Source organism: Taudactylus pleione, unplaced genomic scaffold (assembly GCF_031769625.1).
Source record: "Taudactylus pleione unplaced genomic scaffold, aTauple2 ptg001314l, whole genome shotgun sequence".
Classification (NCBI taxonomy): Eukaryota; Metazoa; Chordata; class Amphibia; order Anura; family Myobatrachidae; genus Taudactylus; species Taudactylus pleione.
In genome coordinates, this window is record NW_028285714.1 from 4,995,508 (window position 1) to 5,019,702 (window position 24,195).

A 24,195-nucleotide genomic window follows, 5' to 3' on the forward strand; every position below is an offset into this window, starting at 1 on the left:
AACTCATTTTTGGAATCTCTATGATATACATGAAATCTGCATACATTATATATGGCTCTACAAGGTTGGACAATATTTGTACTGCTAAAGCGTAGAATTTATATGTAAAAGGGGCCAGGAGAATACATCCCAGCATAAAATGTATTTACAACTTGCATAGATGTATTGCCTAGACAGTTGCTGTTTGCAATAGAGATATCTATACCCACATAGTCAATGAGCCAGGATTATATATCTCCGTAAACTATATTGGACTTTGCCTGGACATATTTCTTGGACAGTAGAGATATAACTCCTTATACCAAATGAGCCAACCTAATTTGTAAGCCTATTATTATATATTTGTAGATATAAGATACATAAGATATTTATCAATATATGATATAATAAATATATCATATACAGTATAAGTAAGCTCTCACGAGCAAGGACCTCTTCCCTCATGTGCTTCTCTTTACATTTTCTTCTAATCTTTACTCCCCATTATTGCACCTAACACGAGACTGCCAACTCCCGGCTGCTTATTGTGAGTGTTTAATCGCTATTGCAGCAATGTATATAAATCATGTCCTTGTCCTGCACTGTAATGTACTGTAAGTTACCATATATACTCGAGTATAAGTCAACCCGATTATAAGCCAAGGTACCCAATTTTACCACAAAAAACTGGGAAAACTTATTGATTCGAGTATAAGCCTAGGGTGGGAAATGCAGCAGCTGGTAGTGCCCCCTGTAGTAATCCCATCTGGTAGTGCCCCCAGAAGTAATTCCCCATGGTAGTGCCCCCAGAAGAAATTCCCCCTGGTAGTGCCCCCAGAAGTAATTCCCCCTGGTAGTGCCACCAGTAGTAATCCCCCCCAGGTAGTGCCCCCAGTAGTAATCCCCCCTAGTAGTGCCCACAGAAGTAATCCCCCCCCTGATAGTGCCCCTAAAAGTAATCCCCCTGGTAGTGCCCCCACAAGTAATCCCCCCCTGGTAGTGCCCACAGAAGTAACCCCCCCTGGTAGTGCCCCCAGTAGTCCTAATAAAAATAAAAAAACACTTACCTGAAACTCCGCTCCTGGTCCCGCCACTGTTATCAGCTCCTCCGGCCGCTTTGCATTATGGGAGAGAGACGTCATCATGACGTCACTCCCATTACCCACTGCGGGAGCTGGAAAATGGCTCCAGCAGTGGGAGCAGCAGCAGCTGATGAGAGTCTGACAGACTCTCATCGACTGCTGATTACAACAAACACACAGCTGCCGGCTCCGGCGGCTGTGTGTTTGGCAGTGTGTAGTGCTGACCGAACTCCGTCCGGTCAGCGCTACACACGCAGTGCAGCTGTGTCACAGAGACACAGTCTGCACCGCAGCCCACATGGTACGCTACTCAGCTGCGTACCATGCGGGCATCACTCGAGTATAAGCCGAGGGGGGCTTTTTCAGCGCAAAAAATGTGCTGAAAAACTCGGCTTATACTCGAGTATATATGGTACTTGTTTCTTGTTCACTTAGTTCTATGTACTATGTAAGGCGCTGCGGAACACTTGTGGCACCATATAAATAAAGGATAATAATAATAATAATACGATTCCTTTGAATAGTCTTCCCTTGACATTCTGCACGATTTGTATTTAGAAAAGGTACGATTGTTCTAACGACCATACGATCCGATGTCTTAAGATGTGTCACATGGTACTGTTCGGTCTAAATTCTTCTGCAAAACCATCTGATCTACGATGCCGATACACGACGCCGGGGTAATCATGTATGAAAACACTAATTTTTACACGATTGGTTGTTACGATCAGTCAAAAAAGGCCATATCGTGTGAAAAATCGCCACGTGTATGGGCACCTTAAGCCTCTGGTAGCAGCAAATGTAAGTGAAATCTACAGTAAGATGCTTGTACTTTAATTGTTCCAGTAGCTGCTCCTAATGCACAGGGAAGGCACAGTATGCATAGGCACTAGCAGGGATCCCCATTCCTACACAAGCAGACACAGACCCCCTCCTCCCAGCCTGTCACCACATGCAGAGCAGCAACAGGTACCTGAAGCCTTCTCCCAGCAGTCACAGCCCCATTCATGATGTGTTCAGTTTTTCACTCACCCACCCCCAGCCCACCTGCATGATACCATTGGGGAGTAGGGGGGTCTGTGACCAGTGTCAGTCTGGCTGAGGTGTAATTGTCACATATCATACACGTTACTAACTTACATGCAGATGAAGGTGGAGCCATGTTATAGCCTGCCCCAAAGTCTATGAGTGTTGCCCTACACCAGGTACCTGACCCCTCCATACCCACCCAATACTAATCTGCATCACCTCCCTGTCACTTTCATAGACTCCACTACTTCTCTGCATCACTTCCCTGACTCCTGCATTACCCCCTGGGCCCTCACCCCACTATACCCAACAGTACCTCTCTGCATTACATAATAGATTTTTCCCTAAATAGCACTACAGCACGTAGCCCTAAATAATTGACCCTCCATACCGAGCACTACTACACAGATCACTCCATATCAAGCAGTGCACCTTCTTCTTCCACTTCTCTAGATAAAGCAAGGTGCTGGGTCTGCCTCCTGTTTAGTTATAAACCAATCATAATTCTGCTTTTCCCAAAGTTATCTTCAAACAACAAATTTCTATAACTAGTTATAACTTGGTTCAGTTAGTGATAAGTTTAAATGATAACAAAAATCAAATTGTGACCATCTTCAGTTGCTATAGTGCATTTGGGGCTAAATAGCTTGATGTACACACAAAAGCTAGTGTGGTAATGTAGTGTAGTTATATAGTGTGGTAATGTAGTGTAGTTATATAGTGTGGGGAGGTAGTGTAGTTATAGAGTGTGGTAATGTAGTGAAGTTATGTAGTGTGGTAATGTAGTGTAGTTATATAGTGTGGGGAGGTAGTGTAGTTATATAGTGTGGGGAGGTAGTGTAGTTATAGAGTGTGGTAATGTAGTGTAGTTATAGAGTGTGGTAATGTAGTGTAGTTATATAGTGTGGGGAGGTAGTGTAGGTATATAGTGTGCAAAGCTTGTGCAGTGATATAGTGCAGCAATGTATCATAGTGATGTAGTGTGGAGAGAGAGCATAGTGACGTTATGTGGAGAGGTAGCGTAGTGATGTAATGTGGAGAGGTAGCATAGTGATGTAGTGTGGAGAGATAGCGTAGTGATGTAATGTGGAGAGGTAGCATAGTGATGTAGTGTGGAGAGGTAGCATAGTGACGTAATGTGGAGATGTAGCGTAGTGATGTAGTGTGGAGAGGTAGTGTAGTGATGTAATGTGGAGAGGTAGCATAGTGATGTAGTGTGGAGAGGTAGTGTAGTGATGTAATGTGGAGAGGTAGTGTAGTGATGTAATGTGGAGATGTAGCGTAGTGATGTAGTGTGGAGAGGTAGTGTAGTGATGTAATGTGGAGAGGTAGTGTAGTGATGTAATGTGGAGAGGTAGCATAGTGATGTAGTGTGGAGAGGTAGCGTAGTGATGTAATGTGGAGAGGTAGCGTAGTGATGTAATGTGGAGAGGTAGCGTAGTGATGTAGTGTGGAGAGGTAACGTAGTGATGTAGTGTGGAGAGGTAGCATAGTGATGTAGTGTGGAGAGGTAGCGTAGTGATGTAGTGTGGAGAGGTCCCGTCGTGATGTAGTGTGGAGAGGTAGCATAGTGATGTAATGTGGAAAGGTAGCATAGTGATGTAATGTGGAGAGGTAGCATAGTGATGTAGTGTGGAGAGATAGCATAGTGATGTAATGTGGAGAGGTAGCATAGTGATGTAGTGTGGGGAGGTAGCATTGTGATGTAGTGTACCCCCACTGCCCTCCCGAAAGAACTTCTCTGCAGCGCTGATCACTCCCCTTGCAGTGGCACACGGCACTTGATAAATTTCAGCTCTAGGCCCATGTGGACCTTAATCTAGCACTGCTGGTAGTGCAGTTTGAGTCACCCTGGGGGGTTCTTTTTTAAATTATGCTGTACTTGTTTGCCTGCGTACATGTTTTTAAGTGAAAGCGGTGTCTGTTTGTGTCTGTGTCAATGTGTGTGGTCCTGTATTTGGTGTTTGGAAACCCCCCTTTCAAAATCCTGCACTTGCCTCTGCTTGTATATATGTGTGCAACTGAGTCTGTACAAGAAGCAAAACCAAATTTGGCATGGAAAAAAGCTGTGGCTGCTGCATCATAGCACTTCATATACATTTTCAGACTCAGTTACACACAGATATACAGATGTTACATATCACATTAATCAGTGCAGTCTCCTGGTGTGTCCTAAAAACATCTCATTGCAATTTCAGGTGAAAAAGATGCTCAACACAAACAGAGTCACAAGGGACCTTGCACGCCAAGAGGTGCTGTTTGGCATGTCTGCAGCAATAGTGCATGAAGACACATGTGAACAAATAGACAAGTTAGGATAGCCCCATGTTGGATACTTTTTTTTTCTTTTTGTGTGTATGTTTGTTATCCATTCCATTTGATTATATATTGCTAATTTATTCTACTAAAATTGGCATTTAGTAAAGATAAAATGAGCATGACAGATAAGTTTAACAGTGTATTTATGTCCACATAGTTGAGTAATGTTGAGTATATGTAGCATTACAGTATATACATGTAAAAAGTGTAAACAAAATTGTATTACAATGTTGTGTAGTAGCCAGGTCGAATTTGGTAGGTAAAATGTTTTTTTTTTCTCTGTATAGTATTTAATAGAATTGTATTACAATCTATGTGAGTATAGAAAATTGGTATTACATTTTCATTATATATGTGATGGTGTGATATCAGTTAAGCCTGTATTGTATTGCTTTGGACCTCAACAATCCACAACTCTGCATTTATATAATGCTTTGTACAAGGACATATGGGAATAGATTTTCATAACAATCTTTCTTTATTTGACACCCAAAAGGAAATATAGTGTTTGTGTATAGTATTTGTGTATTCTGTACAAACTTCAAGTTATGCTTTTTAAAAAAAATAGATTATTTAATACTGTTTGTAGCTTTATGAATATACCACAGCTCTTGATGTGGAAGTTGTGACTTTAATCATACATAGAGTAGCGCTAAAGAACAGATACGATTAGGATTTGCACATTTCATTGTTTATACTGTATCTGTTTTATGTTGCTTTGTACACATTTCCTTGTTGCTTGAGTTAACATTACACACGTTTATAATTTACGACAAAAAATCATTAATGGCTAAGGGGCATGTGTATCAATCCGTTTTTTACATAAAATTATGCAGAAACTACAATTTCTACATAATTTTATGTATTGATCTTATGTACTAATGGCACAATGCAAGAGATTTCACAGACATCTAAGGGCAAAGTGCTAATTACAGTAGCACTTCAGATTGCAGTCCCCATTATCATCAATGGGGTCTTTGATCTGAACCCTATGTACTAAACTCCAAAAAGTGATGCTTGTCAGAGTTTAGCCCTGGTAGTTTACACCATCTTCAGATGGTGTAAACTATTGTTTGCCTATGGGGAATCCCAGTGCAGGAGAGAGACCTTTCACTCTCTCCCCCTGCAGCCTCTGGTGAGTCCAGTTACCACAACTGCTGTCAATGCGAGTTCCCGGTAGTACATGCCCAGGATATTTTTATTAAAAATTAAAATATCCCTGGTGAGTTGGAACGTTAATAATCACAGCAGTGCCTCGATTATAAATACATAGACCCCTAAATGTGTAAAAAATTTTTGTCGAAAGCTATATTTGACAAAAGTCATAAGTTACTAAAAGTTTCTTTGATAAAAGTGACATTTTTATTCTGTGTATCACAATCAAGTTCAAAACAGAAATGGATGATGCTAATCCAAGGCCACTGACAATTCCTAGAAATGGCTATTTATTTACACTGGTATAGCAGAATAGCACATTTTTCTTGAACGACTCTGAAACCCCTTGTAACTGTGAGTGAAAACTAGAAGAAATGCAGTTACTGCTGTTTTGTAAAATATTGCTATACAAACTATGGAAATAAATGGATTTCTTAAAATGTAGAAGTAATACCAAGTGGGTATTTATCAAGCTGGGAGAGAGATAGTACTAACCAATCAGCTTCCAACTGTCCCAAATTAATAGTGCTTAGAAGAAAAGCATGAAATTCTGACCCATCAAAATTCCTAAATATAAAGTATGCAACAGAGATTTAAAAAAATCCAACTCTTTTAGTATTTTGTGGCCTTTCAGTGGAACATTTGTTTTTGTAAAGTAGAAAGATATCAAACATTGGGGTAGATATATGAAGCCCAGAAGCAGAAGAAACATAACGTGCGCTGATACCGCTTCTCCCCGATGTATGACCGGGGGTCTAGGCAGTAAATAACATGGGTGCTATGTGCCCCTGTCATTATCAGCGCTGCTACATATCTACAAGATAGCAGCGCTGATAGCCTGGGCCATGTATGAACTGTCATATCGTCTGACCGTTCGGCCCGCTGTTGCTGTCGTTATCGACAGCTACAGCCTGGCGCTAGCCTATCCCCACAGCAGGGACAGAGCTGTCCCTGCTGCGGTGGCTGCCAGCTCCAGGCTGCACGCAGGGATCTTGTGATGCTTGCGAGATCCCACGCATGCTCAGTGGAGCCGGCCTGGACAGAGACACATGGCATCAGCACTACGCTGATGCGCTGTGGTCTCTAGCAGGTAGCGCTGGAGGGCAGAGTTAACGCTCCCCCTCTCCTGCCGATGAGATGTTCTTACATCTCATTGGTAGTGCTTCCTGCTGCGCCTCGGTAAAGAGGCGAAGCGGGAAGTGTTATAGTGGCACGTCAAGTGCCGCTATCATACATCTACCCCATTGTATTATAGGGACATGTTCCAACTACTAAACAAAAATTTAAATTTGAATTTTAAATTCCACTGCAGAGGAATGCTTTTATTGTGAAATAACTAGTAGAATACAATGTAATGCACTGCTAACTATCTTGCAGTTTTATTTTATGAAAACCCACTGACAATACTGTACACTAAGGGCTCTATTTATTAATAAATATCACAACCAGTAATTTATACTGTTCAGTATTACCGCCTCTCGCAGCAATACTGATAATTATACCTCTAGTATTTACCAATAGTGGCCTGTTTAGAGATGCACAACAGTAATATACTTTTCCTGGGTGCTGCAGCTGGCAAAGGGTTGATGTGTAGTGCGCGAGCACACCAGTCGTCCACTCATGCGCATAGCTAATTATCCCAGTATGGATCCAGCGAAGATGGAGAGGTTACACTGACAACCAGTGCCGGCTTGAGAAAAAAGAGTTTTAGCTACCATCTTCAGAGTCCCTAATCTTAATGTAGAGTAATGCCAGATAAATCAGAGATTTCTCCCCCATTAGCCATTTCATAAATAACAGTATGGGTTAAACAACCTTTTTTTTTTTGCTGGAAATTAGACCAAAAGTAAGTTGATAAATAGTTGCACGATGTTGCAAATAAGCAAAAGGACAATTTTTTGATTGTATGACTACAAGGTTTTTATCTAGGTGGTAAGTACAGAATGCAAATAATAAAATCTGGATATTGCTCATTTTAACAGTGCAGAAAACCAGTAAACTTCAATTCTACTCGGCAAATTTGTTTCTTCATAAACCTTAGTCATTAAAAATCTCCATCTGTTCGGCTTCCTTTAGATCTCTTGGACAAGCTTTTCCCATTAGGATCATAACATCCACTTCACATCTGCATCTGAACCAATACGGTTGTCTGATATTACTTTTCTGCAGTCCCTCTGCTCCATGCTAAGGATGTACTGATCAACACAGGCATACTTTAAAATATGTTTATATGGCTTTAACTTAATGATTTTGGGCTGTTGAGGAAGAAAATCCCTTAAAGCCATAATCATACTGTTTATCCACAGATGGGGGTGCAATTTCCATTCTGTGAAACAATATTCTAAAGCAAAAAAAAGTGTAATTGCATTGGTTAATATAAAATAAAATGTTATCACCTTGTTTTCTATAAATGATGTCTGATGCATTTCCAGGAATTATATTACCTCTTTATCTGCAAGTCAACTAGGGATTATTTTATACTGGCTACAGCATTAGAGGTTTATCTATAACAGTATTAACAGGTAACTGGACTTTCCAAGAATGGGCATATGTGCTATACAGTAGGTGCTGAATGCGAGCAGGCAAGGCTTTTATTTTTTTGTGTATTTCCATATCTTGTATACTTAACAGTGTTGTGTTTCAAGATAAGAACAATTAATCACAGTAAAATACTAACATCACTACTATGTATAACTGTTGATGATTGACTTGTATTGTTATTAGTTAGTATATTAATGTGTAGCTTTCATGTGAGTTTAAATAACCATAATAAACATGACCATCTAACTGGCAGAGTTGCCAAAAACTGGCTGAGAGAGGTATGGGCTCACCTCTCTCAGCCAATGAATGCTCAGATACGACTCTATAAAGGCAAAAGCCATGTCTGAGCATTTCATCGGGAGATATCAACCATCCTGGTTGGTATTTGTTGCGTGGATCGGGATTTTCATTTTTTTGTATTAAGAAGACCTTAGCTGCCTACTTTGGACAAGGGGAACCACTCCTGGTAATGTAGGTTAATGTGTGTGTGTATGTATGTAATAAAACTGTACTTTGACGGTGTGTGTGTTGTATGTTATTTTACATATTTCTTTACAGGTGAACTACAGGTAGCAGTGGGCCCTTGATGTCCTGCATGCTGGTACTTGTGAGTCTCCAAGTACCAGCATGCGGGGGAGGCTTGCTGGGACCTGCAGTTTGACTGTAAAGACAATGTTGATACTGCTATTTTTTTACACACCACATACACTTTCAACCTGCCAGCTACTGCCCAGGGGTGGCGGGGCTAGCCCTGGGCTATCAGCCTAGGCCAGGGGTTCCCTGGAGAGGGGGACCCATTTATTGGGGGGTCCCAAACTCCCCAGGGATCTCTGGCCTGGGCTGACTAGTGGTCTGGACTGATTTTGCAGCTGGGGGGGCTCAGTGAAAGAGCTCCACTGGCTGTGGCATCAGCCCCCCACTAGAAAGGGTCCGGTGATGGTTCTGGGAATTACAGGGGGCCCCTACACATTTTTTCCTCTGTAATTCCAGAACCAGGACTGGTTCCCAGAGCCCAGTGCTGGTTGTACTAAGTACAGTGGAACCCTATGCATTTTTTCCCTGTACTTAGACAACCAGGACTGGCTATGAAAAGTCCAGGGCTGGTTTTGTTTTTGGGGGGACCCCACATCTTTTTGTTTCAAAAAATTAATCCTAAAAATATAAAAAAAATAAACATGCAATCTGCACATATTTCACTGATATGTGCAGGCTGCTTGTTCATGAGAGAAATTCGTCTGGAGAAATTGGGACTTCAAAACGGACAGGATCAACCAAATATACCATCAATCAAAATGATCCTGTCAAAACCAGGAGCTTGGAAAATTCCCGATTTTTTAAGTGAAAAAAATGATTGATCCTATCTGAGTTGAAAAACGGGACAAATTAGGGACCAAATCAAATATTAGTAAATTTACCTCCTGTTGTCAAAGTATCCCTTAAATGTATCTACAGGGGACAACTGCAGATATCTCTAATATCTGCTGCAAACTTCCCATTTTCAAACACCATTGTTTCCATACATAATGAACAATGCAATCAGCACTAATCCCATACATAACTTTACAATCAGATCTGTCTGTCTCAGTACATTTTATAACACCTTCTTGCCTGTCTGTAAAGAACATTATTTCTATGCCTGCCTATAAACAATACCACCATTGCTGCACTTAATCACCACTGCTTTATATAAAATACATCCATATATTATTCAGTACCTGTGCACATAATATAAACTCAAACACATACAATGCAGCCAGTATCAATTCCATATAATGCAGACTGTATCAAACCACATACACAGCAGTTCAGTGTTAACATTGCTATTGTGGAATTGGACATACTGTGCCAGCCAAGTGTGATGAAGTCTACATGTAAAGCAATGCCATGTAGTTCATGAATGCAGTCTGCAGTGAATAGATCCTGGGGTAGTAGAGAACACTGTCCCTCATTCAGAGGCACTCGCAAGAAGCGAGCGCTCGTTCTGAATGAGGGCGGCCACTTGTATTTTAAAGTGTGGCCTCCTGGTCGCTAGCTAAGCTGTGGGTTACCACCCACAGCTTAGCAACCGACCAGGGTGATGGTCGCGATGGTCAAGACCATCGTGACCATCGGGGCTTGTGACGAGACTGATATACAATCGGGAAACCATCAGCCTTCATACCGACAGCCGGCTTCCCGACTGTCATATCCCGGTGAGGGTGAAATGCCAGGTGTCTAGATGTAGACGCCACTCATTTCACCGATGCCGGTAGACAGGCGCCCGGCATCCCAATCGAAGGGATGCCAGGTGCCGTTAGTGGATGGCCAGGGGGGGGAGGGTTAGGTTTAGGGAACCCGGGGGCGACTTACGGTTTGGCACCAGCCGAGAGGGTTTAAGGTTAGACTAGGGGGAGGGAGGGTAAGGGTTAGGCACCCCCGAGGAGACAGGGTTAGGCACCCACCTGGGGGACTTAGGTTTAGGCAGCAGGGAAGGGGGTGTTAGGGTTAGACACTTAGAGGGGGGACTAGGGTTAGGCACTTGGGGGGAGGTTAGGGTTAGGCACCCCTAAGGAGGGTTAGGGTTAGGGGGTTAGGTTAGGTTAGTTTATACCTACCTTAGCGACGATCGGGATTTCCAGTGGTGTCGGGCTTCTGCTGCCAGGAACTCTGCTTTTGTTTGCCAGGTGCTGCCGGGAATCAAACTGCCGGCCATGTAGCCGGCGGTATTTCATACTGATTCCACGAGTTCCTAAGGTTGGGTCTCGGCAGCCACAAGCCCCAGGGAGCTTCCTGCTCTGATCGAGCAGGAAGCTCCCCACTGACATCACTGCTGATGTCAGTGCAGCTGCCCACAAAATGGTAGGCATTCCTTAAGGCCTCCATTTGTGAAACCACCCCCCCACCCCGCCTACGAAACGGGCCGAGCTGTCGATCAACATCTACAGCCGGCCCTTTTGTAGTGAGCTCAGGAGCAAGGGAGTTTCTCTCTCGCTCCGGGGCTTGCGCATGCGCCGTACAGCTGCTGCACATGTGCAGGGCCTAACTATCGACCCAGTTGTGAGCGCTCAGTGCTTGCAACCGGGTCTGAATGAAACCCATTGTCCTTGTTCAACCCTGGGATCTCTACTTCAAATATTATTAAATGAATCTCTCTCTTTTCAATGTAAGTTGTTATTCTTATTCATGGTTTCTTTTTAGCAATTTAGTGTTGGGAAATCTTGTTATTTACAATTTAATACATACAAGCATGATGATGTATGTATTTATAATTATGGTCTACAGAGTTAATTTACGATTAAGCCTACTAATCTTAGAGCCCTACTGTGCAATTTCCAAAATATTAGAAAAGCACAAAATATGGCTACAGATGTGTCCTCCTCATGCACCAATCCTGTGCCTAAATACTATTTCCCCAAACTTGCACCTTAATCTGCTAATAGTGTAATAAGTATTTAGAATTAGTATTCTTTATCACAACAGGCTTGATGTAAAGTAGCAGATTGTGGGTTATATTTACTAAGCTGTGTTAGGTGATAAAGTGAACAGTAATAAGGTACCAGCCAATCAGCTCCTAACTGCTATGTCACAGGCTGTGCTTGAAATATGGCAGTTAGGAGCTGATTGGCTTCACTTTATCTTCTAACAAAGTTTAGTAAATAAAATAGACTCCTTAGCCTAACAATATCAGTGTGAGATTCTCGTACAGGACCTCTGTCTTTTGCCTTTTTACCCAGATTGTGAATTACTTCTTGAATTTTTCATCTTAACTAATAGTGGAGCTTGTCATCCGCATGAACCTTAAAACTGCAGATGATGAATCTCACTGAAGTGAAAAAAAAAGGTATTGCTAGAGAAGGAGGGAGGTACTTTATGTCCCTCTATCTCCACAACCCTGGCACATGGATGCCTATTCATTATGTTATTTATCGGGGGTCGGGCATTCTGTTACACTGTGAAAGTCAGAGCAATTGTACATTGCTTCATCCTGGAGACAGCTGATTCAAAGCCCTGGCATCCAACAGAAATAGCTAGGCAGTGGAGGAGGGATCCAGAACTATAAATTCCTATTTAACCTCTATACCCTAAAGTTGCTGTTTAGCGTTGCATACACATATGAAATAATCGCTTTCCAGACTTTGAGTGTGGTTCCAAAGCACAAAAGTTATTATTCACATAAAAAGCATATAGTTACACGCCTTGATCTGTAATACAATTAGCGCAAAGGTTATACAAAGTACAAGGTACAGTCGATACATACGCATGCACTCTGGATCCAGATTTCCCAGCATCAACTATGAAACCTCCACCAACAGAAAGAAAGATGACTAACTACCAGATCCAGAGTGCTTGCATATAAACCCTTGCAGAGATAGGCAATACAGTAGAACAAGTTGGCATTATCCCATTGGTTCTTCCTCCTGGTTCTTCTGTTATGATGCAGTTCATAGGTCAGTTTGTATTGTAATAGTTGAGCCTCCAACAGTTCTTTGTGTCCATTTTCCCACTGAAGAACAAGTCTAAACTGGCTAATAAACATTACACTACAGAGTACATTTCAATGCCTATCTCTCTATGATCCATAATTTGCAGACGCATGTTGCGATCTACTTGCCGATGGAACCGGAAGAAGGCAAATAAACAGTGGATTAGAATGGCACCAAACATGGTCTGCTTATCATGTAGTAAACCTTAGATGCCAAATATATATATTTCACAATAGACTTGATAATGTATAAAACCTCTAATATTAACCTTAATGCTAAGGGAACCTTTTTATAAATTTTGGTATGTGTAAGTGTAAGGATATTGCGAATAGTCGCTAATATGCATGGTTAATTTTATGTGCAAAGTGTTTTAATAAACATTGCAACTGTGCGCTGTGCATCTTGTATATTATATGTATGATTTAATGTGCTTATGGGGTATGATAGGACTTTTAACAATATGCGGTAGCAATGTTGTCGCACAATGCTAATAAAAGCATATTAGCATCGCACACAATGGTTTCAGGCTGAAGACGCAAGATGGCGTCATCAGGGGCAACATAAAATGGCGTCGTGCAGATTTTAATTTTACAATTTAGGTCTCAGCTAACTTTCCAGCTTCAACAGATAAATTAATATTGAATCTTAAAACCATATCTCCGCCATCTTCTTTCTGTCAAATAAAAAGTGAGTCCCTCTTTTAATGCCGAAGGTTGTCTAGTTTAAAAAATGGTAAGCCTTGTTGGGGGTACCATATTCTTCACATAGCAAGCATTTAAATCAAGAGAGCAAAAATAAAAGATGCATTTACATTTCAAGGGCTGATTTTTGTAAAAACCTATACATAGAATACTTCGGTTTGCAATTTTGGAAAGGTGGATTATTGGCAAAACAAGAACCATGAATTATGTCTATGAAGAAGAATAAATGTTTTTTTGTACTCAACATAAACTCAATTCCTCTATGTCCATCTGATGGACACTATGACACTGCATTTAGTAGGGAGACTGAATTAAATATTGGAGCTGAATCTCCCCCACGAACCCTTAGGATAAAACAACTCCCTTCCCACCTCATCCAGCTAGTCAGTTAATAATCTAAAAAAGCTAAAGGAGAACACAACATAGTGAAAAAGTGGATGAAGTTAAGATGCCGGCGGTCAGGATACCTGCTGTCAAAATCTTGATGCAGGAATCCCGACCTGTGGCCAGAATACTGGCACCAGAATCCTGACATCACTTGAGATGATGCCAGAATCCTGACAGCCAGCATCCCAAATGTAAGTATAGTGGGTGGGTTAGGTTTAGGCAAATGGGGGGGAGAGTTAGGTTTAAGCACCACTGAGGTGGTTAGGGTTGCGCTGCAGGGCAGAGGGTTAGTCTTAAGCTGTGGGCAGGGGGATAGGTTTAGGTACCACCTGGGGGGTTAGGTCTAGGCATCACCTGAGGGGTTATGGTTAGGCACTATGGGGGGTGATTACATTTAGGCACCAAGGGTGGAGGCTTAGGATTAGGCACCTTGGGGAAGAGTTAGGTTTAGGCACTAATGGGGGGTTAGGGTTACACTGCGGGCAGGGGGGTTAGGGTTAGGATGCAGGAAGGGAGTGTTATGGGTGAAGTGGGGAGGGTTAGGATACTTCCCAAGCCCCTGTTGGGATTCTGAGTATTGGGAAGCCACTGTCGGTCTTCTGACCGCCAGGATCCTTACTGCCGGTCTCCCGTATGTATTCTGCGAAAAAAGTATAACTCAAACAATGTGCCAAAGGCACAAGCAAGTTGACAAATAGCAAGTTAGGAAATGCAGGATGGAGTCCGAGGAATTGATTTTATGGTGAGTACAAAAATATCTTCTTTCCTCTTTCATTTCATATTGGGGATACTGAGACTCAGGGACTTTCCAAAGCAAGCATCAACAGGGAGTATGGCATGGACAGGGTGAGCCACTCACAAATCTTTACAAGCAAAACTTTTATCTTTGGCCACAGACATGTGGAAATGATAAATCTTAGTAAAGGTGTGTACAGAGGACAAAGTTAAGTTTCTCAATCAAGGCATCCTGTCCTGCCACCCAAGATATACTCATGGCCTGAGTAGAATGTGTCTGGAGAGGCGCAAGAACCAACTCATTTAAAGCAATGTAAGCCTATTTATTAGTAGTGGTGAGTCAGCAAGGCACAGATTGTTTGATTGCCGGCAAGCCACATTGGTGGGCATGATAAAGGATCAAGAAACAGTCTGACTTCCAAACTGAAGAATCAGAAGAGGAGAACTGGGTGATAATTATCGAAGCCAGATAATTGGCTGAGACAGAATCTGTTTAAAACCAAGATCTGCAAGATGCCATTTTGCGACTGGTCGCAAAATGCCATTTTAGCTACAACTAAAAAAATCCTTACATTAACTATTCAGTGATGACAAGACAGATTTTGTTGATTTGTCTGTGACGAATAATTAGAGAATACACAAAGATATGGTGAGCATTTGCTCTGCATACAAAACAGTATGCCTATGAAAATTGAAGTAAAATACAGACACTAATATACTCAGAAGGAATGGATTGGGAAACAATTGTTAGACATCTAAGCTATCGTTAGCCATTGTAGGCCTTGTATCTAATGTGATATGGTTAAGGAGAAATTAATTGTATTCTGGGTAAGCCATTGTCTTTGAGTCTTATGCTTAAACAGATTAGCCTTGCCTTTGTGATCTCATCAGGCATCTTTTGATCACCTGTGTAAACCCCCATTGCCTGTTATTTTTGTAGTCAAGAGAAGTAATATCAAAACCAAGTAAAGCATAGAGAAATATATATATATATATATATATTCATGATAAATACATGCATGCACATAGACAATCGCATGTGTATTCACAATGCATGCAAATATACACACAATTACATTAAAAGATTCTGCAGTATTTTAGGTTTATATTCAGGGTTTTATTTATATCAGCAATGTTGTGAAATGTATGTATTTGATATTAATGGTATAGAACATCGTAGACATTTCATGTTTGGTACTGTACTGATACCCAATCTATTTCCAGATACCCGGTTATATCGGCAAAGGAATCGGATCATGCGTTCGGGAGTTATGGACCATAGTGAATTATTGGTTGAAATATAAAACTCTGTATGCTGAGCCTGTGGTTAATTTAAATCAATTAAAGAATGACAATACAATCTGAAGAAGTGGGACATACTCCTAGTGAACTACCATATGAACTACAGTGTACTACAAAGACCAAGAGCAAGAACCAATGGAATTATGGCCCTGATTCAGAGCCGGACGCTCTGACCAGAGCGCTCGCTCTGAATCAGGGCCCACCTCCATAATTATGGAGCATCCTCCTGGACGCTCATATAGCAGTGGGTCACAACCCACATCCTATATGAGCGTGCAGGATGATCTTGACCATCGCGATGGTCTTGACCATCGCGACCATCGCCAGTGTGAGCAGAAGCCTGCGGTTGAGTTTCTCAACCGCAAGGCCAGGAGTGATTTTGGCTCTATCACTAGTGATGTCAGTGGGGCCGGCTTCTGATGGTAGGCATTCCCTTGGGAATGCCTCCGTCTGTTAGGCACACCCCCGGCATGCCCACCAAAGGGGGCGTGCTGTCAATCAACATCGACAGCACGCCCCCTTTGATCAGACACTACGAGCGAAGGAAAGTCCTTCGCTCGTCATGTCTCGCGCATGCGCACGATGGAGCTCCCTCCATCGTGCGCATGCGCAGTGCACACCATTGACCCACTTGCGAGCGGACAGCCGCTAGCGAGTGGGTCTGAATCAGGCCCTATGTTTGTCTGTCTACATTGCTGTTATCATGATCAGTTCAGGTATATAGCCTGTGTACTGGTCCCAGTTAGGAGCCATTCTTCTTCTTGGATGACCGCAGGCTTCTGGATTGATGACTGTAACTGGGACCGGTGCGCTGGCATATATATATATATATATTGACTGTACCTATATTGAATGTAACCTTTGCACGTATTGTCTAGATCATGTGCGTTTAAGTACCTTTTTCTTTTATGCTGAATAATAACGTTTTGTGCGTTGGAACCACAACCAAAGTCTGCAAGTGTTTATTGCTGTGTGCAACTATTCATAACGCTATTTAGCATCATCTACGGTTTAGAGGTTATAGGCAGGATTCTATAGAGGTTTAAACAGGATTCCATAGTTGGGGGCTCAGAGTGAAATCATGCTACAACTAACACGGTAACACACGGTTAGCGATCCCTCATCAAAAGGGAGGAAAGGCGCCATAAGCGGGAAAGAATGCTTTGCCTTCAAAAACCTGCTACCACTTGGTTTCTGAGAGAGAGCTACTGTCACCGTGTAAGATCAAGGAGTGCTGATTAGAACCAGGGATGAAGAAGGAGAAGTGTGTTTTCCTTTGTTGTTAAAACAGTATGTTAAGGGGTACATCACACATTAGCATCTGCATGTATTCTGTATTGCTGCCGCATGTTCAAAAAGGTCATTGTATTTTGTAGTGTGATTACCTGTTTAAACCTATGAATTTTACTGCTATATTTTGGTAAAAGGTTTTATTTTTCTCCGCAGAAGCAGGGCATGTGATTGAAGTGTGTATGTGTGTGGGGGATATTGTCTAGTTAAGCCCGAAAAGCTAAGGCTACTGTCTAGTTAAGACTAGAGGAGGTTACTGTCTTGTCAAAACTCAAAGTGTAAACTCAGTAGGTGCCCGACGAGGCCGAGCAAACTACTGGGCCAGTGTACAAAGCAGGTACATTGTGGTTTCGGGAAAAAAGGTCTTCCGGGTCCGAACACCCATAATCGCAAAGTCCATTGATCGGTTAGGTTCTTTGGGCAGCGCGATCGAACCGCAAAGTTTTTTTTGTAAACTGTGATTGTGAAGTGGGTTGTCGTGGGAGTGAAACTGTTGGCAAGGTTAGGGGTTATTGGAATTTCTAAATGCTATCAACGGGAGTAGAATCAAAGTAGGAAGTGGTGTGGTATGCTTGAGGTGATTTACCACGAGGAAAAATAAATAACTCACAAAGCTAGTTGCTTTCTTTCCTCACGTTTTGGCTATACAAACGATCCCTAAGGGCTGGAAACCGGTGTATAAGCTTGCAGAAGCGAGTGGTTGAAGCTTGGTAATACAGCCGCAAGTAGGGTAAGTATAATAGGTGTTTATTCTGCTCCTCGATGTGCAAAGCCGACTGTGAACTTTGGAAGGGTTGGCTGTGCATAGCGGGAGGGAGTCCGTGAACGTAGCTCTTTGAAAATCATTCACAGGTCGACGTTTTCTAGAAATTGCGTAGCATTGTTCTTAATATGTGTGCTAAGCAATCTCTAGTAACGATCGATGAAGTGCTGCTGATGGAAGGGCCGCAGGGGTCGGCAAGGTTTGTAATGTTTAAAAAGTATGGTGCTTATGCTATGGCATATTGTAACATATGGGTCAAAATGACCAAGAAATGTAGAAAACCTTTTCCCAAGGGAGTGCTGGCACAATGCAAAACAGCATTGTGCAAGTGATGCCAGGGAATGAGCACTCACTGCAAAGTAGCGTTGCCAAAGGTACTGTTAACGCACATGCACCACCCCTGCCCTATGCGGATAGTGGTGTAGGTACAGTTGATCACAAAAATCATAAAAATGTAACAAGCAATTTGTACCCTCTTCTGAGTAATTATAAGGAACATGTTTATGAGGCAGATAATGAACCTGTTGTAATGTCTACTCTTTCCCATGTTGTAACTCCCGCAGCTACAGAAACTGCTAATCCCATATGTAGTAGTCAGAGGCTGAACCCTACACAAGGTAATATAATCACAGGTAGTGTTGCATTAGGTATTCACCCCATCCGGACAATAACTGTTCCCAATGGGAATCCGAATGCACAGGGTGTAGTGGTCACAAAGGATGTAGCAATACATTGTCCATGGATGAGGGCGGAGTTACATTCCATAACGGTAAAATTCCCAGACCCTAGGAAGGATTTAACAAATTGCCAAAAATTTGTAAAGGATTTGGGTAATGCTTATGACCCAACCAACAAGGATTGGCGAGTGATATTACGGGCATGTCTTCCACACAATACCGACGTGAAAAAGTTTATCATGGCTTGTGTATTGGATGGAGATGTTCCCATAACTGATGAAGGCAATCAAAATAATATAACTCATATTGTAGACCAATTAGCCATATTTTTCCCTTAAGTAGGTAATTGGAGTAAAATGTTTACAATTAAACAGAAAAAGAGTGAGTCTGCAGGAGACTATTTTAACCGAGCTCTGCAGACTATTACCCAATGTACAGGCATAAAAGATATTAAAGATAACACCCATTTAAGGGAAATGACAGTCACAAAGATGTCCTTAATAGCAGGGTTCAGACATCACTTCCTGGGTGGAGGGGAATTACTGTGGATGCACTCAGGGAAGCTGCAATTGAGCATGCCAAAACATCCTTAATAAGAGAGAAATGCAGAGTGAGAAACTAATGGCCATTAGTATTCAAGCTCTAGAAGTAATACAACAACCACCTCAATGCTTCTACCACACACAGCCAAAATACACACATCCCACACAACCTCCAAACTCATATCCTCATACTCAACCTCAATCTTTTCAACCTCAATCTTTTCATACTTCTTTGCTTATACAACAAGAACCTTTGAAAACATGTCACATACGGAGGTGTTTTAGATGTAACAGGCAGGGTCACATAAATAGGTTTTGTAAAGTAGGTCAGGGAATCCTTAGGTACCAACAGGAGGGACACCCACAACAGTCACCTGCTAACACCATTAGCATGAATGCTGCCTTAGAAGAAGACTGTCAGCACTAGGGGTTAGGTCACACCTGTACTCTACAGTCAGCCAGGTTAATTGGGGATACTAGGGAAGAACAGATAATGGTAATTGATGTATCTGATACCAGTCTCTGTTCTGCTTTCTTCCCTGTTCCCTAACACCCTGACTGTCAGTACCTCTTTGCTTTCACATAGGGGGAGGTGTACACTACACATGGCCTTGAGTGCCCCATGGTTTTATAGACAACCGTAGTATCTTCTCCCAGGCCTTATATGACTGTTTACAATCTTTTCAACCTGCCAATGGATCTGTTCTGATACAATATGTGGATGATTTATTGTTGTGCCCTGATTCATTTATGCCATGTTTAAATGACACAAAACTGTTGTGCTTCATCTCTCACACACAGAACACAAGGTTGCTAAGGACAAATTGCAGCCATGCCAAGCTAAGGTCAAGTACTTGGGATACTGTCCAAACCCAGGGGCTAAGACACTACCTAGAGTAGTAGCTATTAATAACAGGGTTTAATTGTACAGAGGGTTGTATACAGATACAGTATCCCTAGAGTATAGGGATACTCATTTCACAGGTGAAGTCTTTTAAAAAAAAACATGTGTTGGTTGGTGGGTATTAATAATATCAAGATCACCCCAGATGGTCTTTTTATCTGTCCCCATTTGAGGTTACTGTGCAGTGTCTCACAAACATGAGTAAGAATGACAGAAATTGAAAGTGTTATTATCTAACATGTCTGATGCAAACTGTCATGATGTCAAACCTGGAGAATTTGTTATGATCAGAAATTTCTTGCATTCAGGTTGTCCGATTGATCGATGGGAAGGTCTGTACCAGCTGTTGTTGTCGAGTACCACATCCTAGAAGGTGGCCAAGAGAGATACATGGGTCCATTCCACTCACTGCAGGAAGGTCAACCATCCGGTGGAGATACAAGGCGGAGACGAGGCTGATAACGTGGACCTGTCGATCGCGAGCTTGTTTCGGGAGGCTTAAAAGGTTGCAGTGAAATATCTGAGCTAAAGTAATTTGTACATCCTTGTTACAGCAATGGACTGGTCTGCTGTGTTCATTCTTGTATTCTCTTCCAGAGTTTCCATCATCCTGGTTTGTTCAGGGATTTCTGGGTTCTGTGACAGAGGACAGATAAAGGAGATGGGAGCTGATGGAATATTGATGGAGTGGAGTCGAGAGGAGGAGTGCTATGCCAATCAGGGGAGTGTCTGACCAATCTTAGTACAGTAATTGTTAAGAGATCTGTGATACCTGAAACTCGGGGACAGTGTGAAGGTTTATCATCTGAAGACTTCTGTATTTGTGAACTTTGTGGGTCCCTAGTTGATGAAAAATGTATCCAACAGTGCCAGCCTAAATATAACCCATATTGGGGTGGATATCCTTTAGAGGATTATCTTAACATGGTAGGCAAAGTTTTAAATCAAACTGAATGTTGGGTGTGCTCACACATGCCTCAGGGATAGCATAATGCAGAGTTGGTGCCATTTCCATTGAATGTTTCAGAAGTTTTAGAATTGCAAAAAGTGAAAACACTGGATGGAAAATTCTTATCATCCAAGCCGCCTCATTTTAAACTCCATCAATTCCAAGTAGATAGATCACTTTTATGTTTGAACATAACCAACCCCAATAAACCAGGGAGTTGGGAAGTGACGGGGAATAACCAGACAATGACCTTCTCACTAATAGCTGATAATGAGCCAATGGCTTATGAACTGTTACGCACAATGAGATGAAATGGGAGACACTTTAGGTACCGGTATACACTTAGTGAAACTAAAGAAATGGTTGGTAGGGTACCAGAAGAGTATTGTGCCAAGATTATACAACCAGAGAAATGTCTTGACCAGATGGGAGAACCTGAAGTAGGGTTATATGTGAGAGAAATGTGTTTAATGACTATGATGTTTTCAATCCCCTATATACTCCCAGACGATGTATATTTTATATTTGGTAGAAAATTGTATGAGTGGCTCTCCCCGAGTTCAGAAGGTTTATGTTATTTGGGAAGAATATTTCCAGCAATTATGACCCTTACACATGGTGAAATTCTTGGTATCCATAAAAACACCCCATCTCCATATCTTCATACATTATGAACATCATGACAAAAGAAACATGATACCTGTGGTGGCATACATGCAGGTACTCAGTTTATTAGTGATACAACTGGCTTCCAAGTGTTGGTAGCACTAGATCCCACCAGGATCGCTCAGGGTACTTTAAATTTTAGATATATCCAAGATCTTGCAAAATTAATAGATAATATCACCAAGACGTATGATGACACATTTAGGTATACAGGTAAAGAGTTACAAGCCTATAAGAAAGAACTTGTGCAACATAAGCTAGTGTTAAATTACTTAACAGCTGTCACAGGATGGTTCTGTGTGACATTGACCACCCAGTTTGGTGTAAAGTGTTGCACATACATTACAAATAACACCAGTGATCCCAAGGAGGTGATAGACTGGAAGATGGACGAAATTCTACAGTTAAAATGGGAATTCCGAAAGAACCATAATGCTTCATTGACTGAAGTTGAGGAACAGGTAGAGGAGTGACTCACGTAGGTGAACCCTGTGAAATTGTTCTCCGGTCTTGGAGAGTGGGTCCAGAAATTGGTTGCTACAGTGGGTAATATCTGTTCCTCATAATAAGTGTCATTTTAGTAATTTCTCTTGTGTGTCAGATGTGTTCCTAATGTGTTGAAGTGCAGGAAACATACTAGGGCGAACCGAGAAATTGAGATGGTGGTGGTAAGTGATGGAGATATGGATACCAGGGTTAAGGAAGAACTGTATTATAACCCTGAATTAGAATGTACGCTATGATAATGTGATCCAGATTTTGTATGGTTGTGCATGAATATATATATATATATATATATATATATGTATATATATATTGATAATGTTATTTTAAAACATCCTAGGTAATACTGTCCCAATTCCCTCTCAAAATTTCCTTTATAGGTTAGATGAATTCCCACATCCTGCCAATGATCCCTTAAGGATCCGCAGATGGCGTATAAGGGTTGTTTTACCCTCCTTGAGATGCATAATGGTTCAAGTGATCAACCTGTGTCATACCATAATAACATTAAACGGTATATTCTCATGCATGGCTAAACAGATTCAAAATAGGTTGTGATAGCGTTTGATTGGCTATCAAAGGGTGGACTGTCAAAGCTGTATAATTGGCTAAGACAGAATCTGTTTAAAACCAAGATCTGCAAGACGCCGTTTTGTAACTGGTCGCAAAACGCCATTTTAGCTACAACTAAAAAAATCCTTACAATAAATATTCAGTGATGACAAGACAGGTTTTGTTGATTTGTCTGTGACGAATAATTAGAGAATACACAAAGATAAGGTGAGCATTTGCTCTGCATACAGAATAGTATGCCTATGAAAATTGAAGTATAATATAGACACTAATATACTCAGAAGGAATGGATTGGGAAACAATTGTTAGATATCTAAGCTATCATTAGCCATTGTAGGCCTTGTATCTAATGTAATGTGGTTAAGGAGAAATTATTCTGGGTAAGCCATTGTCTTTGAGTCAGATGCTTAAACAGATTAGCCTTGCCTGTGTGATCTCATCAGGCATCTTTTGATCACCTGTGTAAACAACCATTGCCTGTGATTTTTGTAGTCCAGACAAGTAATATCAAAACCAAGTAAAATATAGTATATATATATATATATTTATATATATATATATATATATATATATTAATTCATGATAAATACATGCATGCACATAGACAATTGCATGTGTATTCACAATGCGTGCAAATATACACACAATTAAATTAAAAGGTTCCGCAGTATCTTAGGTTAATATTCAGGGTTTTATTTATATCAGCAATGTTGTGAAATGTATGTATTTGATATTAATGGCATAGAGCATCGTAGACATTTCATGTTTGGTACTGTACTGATACCCAATCTATATCCAGATACCCGGTTATATCGGCAAGGGAATCGGATCATGCTTTTGGGAGTTATGGACCATAGTGAATTATTGGTTGAAATATAAAACTCTGTACGCTGAGCCTGTGGTTAATTTAATTCAATTAAAGAAAGACAATACAATCTGAAGAAGTGGGACATACCCCTAGTGAACTGCCGTATGAACTACAGTGTACTACAAAGACCAAGAGCAAGAACCAATAGAATTATGTTTGTCTATCTATATTGCTGTTATCATTTTCAGTTCAGGTATATAGCCTGTGTACTGGTCCCAGTTAGGAGCCATTCTTCTTCTTGATGACTGCAGGCTTTTGGATTGATGACTGTAACTGGGACCGGTGCGCTGGCGTATGTATATCGACTGTACCTATATTGAATGTAACCTTTGCACGTATTGTCTAGATCATGTGCGTTTAAGTACCTTTTTCTTTTATGCTGAATAATAACTTTTTGTGCGTTGGAACCACAACCAAAGTCTGAAAGTTTTTATTCCTGTGTGCGACTATTCATAATGCTATTTAGCATCATCTAAGGTTTAGAGGTTATAGGTAGGATTCTAGAGAAGTTTAAATAGGATTCCATATAATACTGCCAGACCTTCCAACCAGATGCATAGTCCGGAAGAAAAAGAAGAAGAACAGTGTGCCAATGCAAATCCACCTACTTGAAAGAAGCCTGTTTGAGACCCACAAATTCTAAATGTAGGTTTCATGGTGCAACAGATAGAACATACAGTGGTTGCAAATTCAGCATTCCTTGCATGAACATCTGAACATCTGGAAGTAAAGCAGGATGTGTCTGAAAAAGGACTGACCCCGTAAC